This window comes from Schistocerca gregaria, chromosome 4 (genome assembly GCF_023897955.1).
Source record: "Schistocerca gregaria isolate iqSchGreg1 chromosome 4, iqSchGreg1.2, whole genome shotgun sequence".
Taxonomy (NCBI): Eukaryota; Metazoa; Arthropoda; class Insecta; order Orthoptera; family Acrididae; genus Schistocerca; species Schistocerca gregaria.
This window is the reverse complement of record NC_064923.1, coordinates 311,701,011-311,709,106: the sequence shown is the minus strand read 5'-3', so window position 1 is coordinate 311,709,106 and position 8,096 is coordinate 311,701,011.

Sequence of the window (8,096 nt, the reverse complement as noted above, 5' to 3'; positions counted from 1 at the left end):
CATTTTTCTATGTGTATATTTCATTCTATTTTTCTCATCGTCGCTTACTTGCGTGCTGTATGTAAGTCGCTTACTTGTTAAGTTCTCTGCAAATCGCATTCTTTTAAGAGTACATGTTATTACTTTACTTTCATATTTGTATCAATCCTGTAGTATATATTCGGATAGATCATTTCTTGTGTATATTCTCTTCTAATTTTAATCCTTAAACTTACTTCGAACTATGTGAAGTTCATAAATTTTGCGTCTTCTATGCTCCTTATAGTTTACTTGCGTCGATGCGCACCTTTTTTAATATTAAATATGCTTTACCTCATGACATACTCTTAAATTTAGTGCTCTTTGCAGTATAGTCTCCGACTTGGAAATAAATGCCTCTAATCGTTTTGTTTGTGTAACTGATTTACGTTATAGTAATCAGCTGATCATATCGCTTCTGTTTTGTCCAGTTGGCCGTGCGCCGTGGATACCGATTTGCTTAAATTCTAAAATGGTTTCCGTCGAGGTGCACGCTGTGTCTTTGTGCATGTCGACTGCAGCCTGCATTTTGCATACTCTGCCCATAGATCAGCTGTTAGCCGCTTCAGATATAGTTGTTAATATACGCTCAGCTTTAAATGTGGCTTCATGTCTCAGTACATTTCACCGCTCATGACTCGCACTTAAATCTCGTGCGCTGTAAATTCCTTCCTCTTCCATCACTGTTATTTAAGTTTTGGCGCCTGATATAGTATAACTACGTCATCTAATGGTTTTCATTCATTCAGTATTATGTATAGTTGTTTTAGTTCTTGTTGCATATTCCGAATTTCCTCAAGGAATATCAAAAGGTTCCCGTTGCTTCTATAGAAATTTAAGTCTTAGGAAACTACAATAGCAAAATACAAGGAAAATATTTATTCACTTGGCTGCATTTCATTCTTTGCATGTTAGATAATAGAAGAAAATTTATCATTCCTTATTGGCTAAACAGGGCACTAGAAGAGGGAGAGGGTACCGGAAGTGTAAATATTCTACCCTCTAGCTGGAGAGGAATCGAGCACCAGTCGGTTTATTCGTCAAATTGCGATCACCTTCATGTCAAGTATACAGTAAAATAATAATAAACAGTTCTCTGTAAGTTTGTCTACCAGCAAGAAAGTACACATATGCTAATGGGTATGCTGGCCTGTATTCTTATAACTTTAGAATTACTTCCCATCGCCATTGCCATCTTATAGTTCTTTACGGATAGCTTAGGTACATTTACTGCCAGCGCTATCTCTTTAAACAAGATGGTTGGCATCAGGCTTGTTGACACGCCAGTATCCAAAACAACTGGTGTATTTATGTTTCCCACTTTACCTTTATTGTTGCTTGAGTAATTCCACTTACTTTTCGTGTTATTTCTTTCACTTCAGTGAACAAATCTTCTTTCATTTCTGCTTCCTTGTCATACCTTAAAAATAGATTACGGATATGCTGTACATGTAAACTTCTTTCAGTGTCTACTTCCTCTTTTCTATTTCTGTTCGTGTTAGTGTTTATGTTGCCAATATTATTTCTGTGGCACACTGACAGTTTATTACTTCCTTGCTCTAGTCAAACTAGATTATTATTTTCTGGTGGCAGTAAAGGTATTGTTTCATTTTCTGCCGTCACTTCTACTATGTTCACCATATGTTTGAGTGATCGCCAGTTCGTGTCCAGGTTGTTTCGGTTTGACTGTACGGGCTGCTGGTTCTCTCTCACATCCCTGTGTTTCACATTCCGATCCTGTTAATTTGCATTTCCTTGTCACATAGTATCAAAGTTTTCTCTCGAATTTCTCCTGTCCTACCGATTGCTGTACCAATGGATTTGATATTTATTTCGGTCACCCTGTGGCTGATAGGAAAACCAATTGTACGGATTTCTGTTGTGGCGGGGCAGTGCATAAGGATGCCATTCATTCATATGCACACGACTGTTACTGTTTCCAAAGCCATTGCCGTTATCATAGTTGTTCCTCCCATTTGGGTTGTGCTCATTACCCTTTCCATAACTATTCATGGCTTGCTCATCCTCATGAATTACATCTTTTGAGTCGAGCACTGACAGAAAATACTCGAGATCGTATTCGGGAATGTATACTAATTTTTCCCTAACATTTGCAGCCAACTTGTTCTTTAAGATTTCCGATACAGCTACAAGAGATATCGGATTATTCCAGTAGCGGGTGTTGTTTACATATGTTTCAAAATATTTTCTTAGCCCCCAGAATTTTGGATGATTTTATGATGAGTTAAATACCTCTTTTCTTAATCTCTTCTGGATATCTGTTGACCAGTATTTACCTAAAAATTCATTCTCAAATTGATCGGACGTCTCGCAGAATTCCAACTTCTATCTAGCCTATAAAACGGTGTCGCTTTCTGTTTGTCCTTCCACATATATGATCTTTTGAGCTTCGGTCCAATTCCTAGGTAGTACATTCCTAAAGGCTTCGACAAACACTACCTGGTGCGTTCGCTTTGTTTCATTTGAAAATACAGGAAACTGTCGGTGTTTTGTTAAACTGTAGTCAATTAACAACGGTGCCCAGCAGGATGGAACAGCATTTACATACTTTTACGACATATCTCTCTCATGAAAGTTTTGCCCGTAGCTTGATTTGTTTGCTAACTATTTCGACCGTTAATATTTGTTCTACCTGTTTGATATCGTGTTCTACGTGTTTTAAAATTTCTTCTTCCTTGTCCCCCATTACTTCCTTTACAGCTTTCAGGTAACTATGTTGTTCACGTACGCATTTTTCCGCAAACGTTGTGTTTTCATCTTTTGTATTATTCTTTACTGTTTTGTAGTACTGCACAATGTATGAATTTATTCTATTATGTTCTAACTTAAGCACTCCTATCTCCACTTTCATTTTCTCTACATTTTCTGACAAGTCGTCACAGAGCGAATGCAGCTTCGCTACTTCTGATTGTACATTATCTGTTAACCTGCGTATTCTGTCGCATTACCTGTAAATTATCCTGAATTTCTGATTCCGGATAGGTCCTGTCCATACGTGGGTGAGAGTGTATCAAATTTTTCTTCTGTGCATTTAAATTCTAACTCATGTCGTGAACTGAAGTTTGTACTTGTCCGTTAATTTTTCTACCCACCTCCGTGGAGATTTGCGAAGTCTTCAGTGTGAACGTCGTATCCAGATTATTGAATTTTGCGCGCAATTTTTTACTTCGCCTGATATGTGTATCATGTTTGTATTTACATGTCTGCTTGTATTATTTCTAAACCCGATATTTTTGAATTTACTTTATTCAAATTGGTCTCTAAACCCGATACTTTAGAATTTTTTTTCATTGCGTTCATTTCTGTTTATATTCCTGTTAAGCCTCGAAACAAGGCTTGCGTATCTCCCCTAGTCGCTTCTGGCCTACGACTGTCAGAATCTGCGTCTGTACTACGCGTACTACTTTCATTTAAAATATTCCTTTGCCTTGAGGTGTCATTAATTTCGTCTGCTGTAATCATGTTATTGCTTGTGGTGAAATGTTCCTTCCGTATTCACAGGCGTCGAATGCAACAATGACATGTCGTACCCAGCATCCAAATAATCACCGCTTGACAGTTCCAAAGCACGCATTGTTACATTTTGCAAATGTAAGTCTACTACATTGGCTTTTTGATTTTGAAATGACATTTCCCTATTGTTTTGTCCATCCATTATAGAATTCTTTAAGCCTCTGCAGTTACCAAAATTAATGTTTTCTCTATCTGGATTTTACTTCCGCTCTATTTCTCTTGCGACGGAATGCATGTACAGCTATACGTAATTGTAATCTCAACTGTTGGTCAGTCAATGTGCTTTTTGTACTGATAAGGAAATGTCATTCTCTCTACTTGATTGTAATTGCGTTGTCCTATGAAACCTTAGGTTCTGGGTTTTAGGAAATATGTGCTTTCGATTTTCTAATAAGTCTTCTAGGAACGCATTTTCCACATGCATTGCACGGTACTATTTTATTGTTCTCTTGTAACTGATACTTCCCCCTATGGTACTTTTAGTTGTCCACTCTTGATATTGTTGTCTTCTTCCTTCTAATTAATCTATTTTTTTGTTCAGTTAGTATTTTTCCAGTGTTACATCATCGTCTCCGTCATGTCATTAGAGGACATGGAACATAAATAAATTATTAACAGACATGTATATTCATTGTCTTAACAATACTAGTAATCAGTTTTAGCCACTACGCATCGTGCCTGTCACTCGTCACCACTTTATAATATAATAAAAAATATACAATAATAATAAGTGTTAAGATATATGGAAATAATGAGATTAATTTTACGGCAAGTCACACAACCACAATAAGCTGAGCTATACATGTAATGGGTAAAGAATCTTTCTATGTTAGTTCCAGATTAACGAAATAGTATTTCTCTTGTGGAAGTTTTTTGTTTACCAATTACAATTTCCGTATCGGCCTACATAAATCGGCCTGTGTCCATCATTCCTTTTGTAATCGGATCTTCATAGTAGCTTCAAAGTACACAGGTGGGCTTTTTGGGTTTTTATATATTACAGTGGTACTTGGTTTCACTGGTGAAATAAGAATGTTTTACTTCTTCTACACACATCAAAAATAGTCTTTTTTACTTTTTCTCTCAACCCAGACTGACGACCACTGATTACGCTATAAATCAACGTGCGTCTACCATCGTTCATTAACAGAGAGCGAGTCCTTCATCTTACCGAAGAACAGGAAAAAACATTTTTTTTGTTTTTTAACACTTGAAAATCAAAAATACATGACGGTAGTCACAGGCTATACGCTGGGCTGCCGCTTCCCCTTGTCGCTTTGCTTTTGAAGAAATCGAAAACATTTAAACAAGAAATGCAGAAGGTACATCAAACAACGGAATTGGATGCTGTAAACAGCCAACAAAGGAATTTTCGTGTATATTTCAGTTTAACTGCCATTCTGTTATTAATTAGATCTGCCTGCTTTCGCTTTACTATGCATTACGCATCAAGAAAGCGTTGTATGACAACTGATTCAATTACAGACACTATGCCAAGATGTGGCAACTAAGAGCTTATATAACTGCGAGTACACACAATTTATCTTCGCGAAGTTTATCGTTTAAAATTCGAAGAATAATTATCCGTGCTTCTAATATACTTAAATTTATATCCGTCATAATAGGTCTAAGCTATAGTAAAGAGGACAATATTAGCTACCCAAAATGGTGTTGTTATTTTCATGTTCTTTGGATCATAGTTGCCACGACTTGTGTTGTGAAAGTTGCCACAAGTAACGCTTAACACCTGTCACCTTAAAGGGCAGTCGATGCTAACGTTTTACCTGTCCAATGAGTTTTTTTAAAGTTGTGACCGTGAGATAACCTAACGGAAACAACAATAAAACTGGGATTTGTTTCCGAAACACTCCAGCAAAGTTTAACTAACGGTAAGCCAGTGGGTCAGGGAACAGTCGTTCTCGCAGCACAATAGCAAGTTGTAACATTAGATATTAAAATCGGTCACAGTCTAATTAGGCATTCTTCAGTCAAGCAATATAACAAAGAAGAGGGGAATGATAAGGCTAACCTAACCTACAGTGACACACACAGTAAACTCTTTCTTCATATCTGTTCATGCTACAGCACAGTAACCTAACCTTGCAGATAAAAGTGAAACTAACAAAAGAATGGCCAATGAGACAGTAAACAGTAACATACGCCCTTCAATAACATGTACCTTAATGAACTAGGTGTAACATTTTATAAAACCAATTACCGTCACACATGAAACTAGTAGCAATACCGAACAGGGAAAAGCTTGAAATGATTCTGGATTTAAATCAGGTCGTCAGCTAATGACCATAATCAATAATTTCGTTACTTAGTACAGAGTCTCTGTGCCTGTGCATTAACCAAGTTGCAGTAGAGTAGGTAATGCAGTAAATAGTTCTTTCTCAAACTCGGTTTGACGTAACTAAACACAATGCAAATCTAATTACACTAGCTCTGAAAGAGCCTTTGCATTCCTTCATTAACTAATTAGTCTAGTACATGGGGACCGTTTAACTTCCATGGTTTGGGGAACCATGCTCATTAACAAAACTATACCTGTATGCATGAGAAGTGGCAAGTACAGTTACCATTCATTATTAATTATTAAAGCACAACGACTTATAACTCTTTAAATAACCAATGTGCTCTCATAATCATTCTTTTGACCTACTTAGAATTATAACTGGGTGTGCAAATAAAAATGCAACATTAAATTCAAGTTCAATCACTTTCTCGTAATAAATTAGGACACTCGGAAATAAATTCGCTATCATAGGATTCCTGTCCAGGTTTATGACTTGGGATAACCAAAAGAATAAGATATTTTAGCAACACCATGATTATTATTAAACTCAACCAAATTTCAAGAATATCTGGTTCAATAAAGAGTGTCAAATATAAACAATTTACTGGAAGGCTCGTGGCACTGGTGGCACAGTTTCCAGCGGCTATTAATTTGGTGGCGATGCAATCGTAGCAATACTTTTTGCATCGCCCTGTTACATATCTTCTTGACGTCTGAATTAAATTTATAGGCCCAAAAACTGTGCCATGATAATGGTATCAGCAAATGCAGTATTCAGATGAAATGTCACTTGTGCACATGCCACACCTTTTAAACTCTGCCAAGCTACTTCTGCAGCTGCCAGGCTTCCCACATTTTTTACATTCAACCCTATGTTCGCTAACTATGGATCAAGTCCTTTACAGCACATTACATAACAATCATTCCATTAGTTATTTAAATCCACAAGCATAATTTAAACAATATCGGTCAAAAGTCCACATAACTGTAATATGTATACCTAGTCAGAGAATTTCCACGATAGATACAACACTCTACATAAGCAACACTACAAATTGACAAAGAATTATCGATACAGATATAAAATAGTCGAAAACAGGTGTTACACAGAGGTTTACAATATTGTAAATGTTATTACTGCCAGTATGATCTAATGCAAGGCATCTAAATGTATTAATTAATGTGTAGATACATCTTAACACCTCACAATAGTGTTTATTAAATTTAATGATATAACACACGGATATGATTTACTCAGATAGTGTCTTTGAAGTAGTGGTAGTTGTTTAGCAACTGTTATCTGATTTTAAACTACATTCAGCGGATTTCGGTGTCTGTGATGTGGACATCTTCCTCTTAATAATCGAATTATCCCTTTGAGTGCAAATCAGAGTACGCCATACAGTGGTGATATACAAGTCAGCTGTATATTCTGTTCATTCATGCCTGTATGCGTCATTTTCCCTTGTTATGGCACTGTGGAAGCTGTTGTGTGCGTCTCCATGTACTCCACTAAGTTGTAATTTCTCTTTTAAAGGATTTTGTTAATCCCAAACTATTAGGCTAATACATGTTTGATGAAGCACAAACGAGGATACAGTACTCATACGCATGGACAAAAGACAGTATTTTTTTCGATGTATGATGTTGGCACACAGCCTGCTAAATCTATATGACATATTCATTTACTTTGTCAAGCTCCTGTAGTTGATATATAAATCTGTTAGTTTCGCTACCACATTCATAACAAACAAATATTACATTTTTCATCATATGTGTTTCGTTTAATTCAGAGGGAACGTGGTCAGCGGTCTGAAAATTACTGGTTTCCGTTTTGGTAGAGTTTCTGAGACTATTCTCTTCAAATTAACAACATGGTATTTGTTTACCTACAGCATTCAAGTGGTAAGAAGACATCCTGAACGCGTCTAGGGGAGAAACAAATGGACACTCTTCGGAGCAGAGACAAAGGCCAGCTCACTGACAACTGAGAGCTTTAATAATAAAGAAAATTAAAGTAAAATTTCAATTAATGTAAAAATTCTAGGTCATGATATTCGATATCGTTCATTTTAAGTTTCTTCATTCCCTTGTATCTCAGCTTAATATTTCCATCTTCACAAAATTGAAAATCCTACCCAGCACTCAGCTTATAATATCTGTAATTTTAAAATCGCTATTGATCTCAATAGAAATTATTTTACCATTAATACTATACAAAAATTTACCTGTAATCCACAGACTT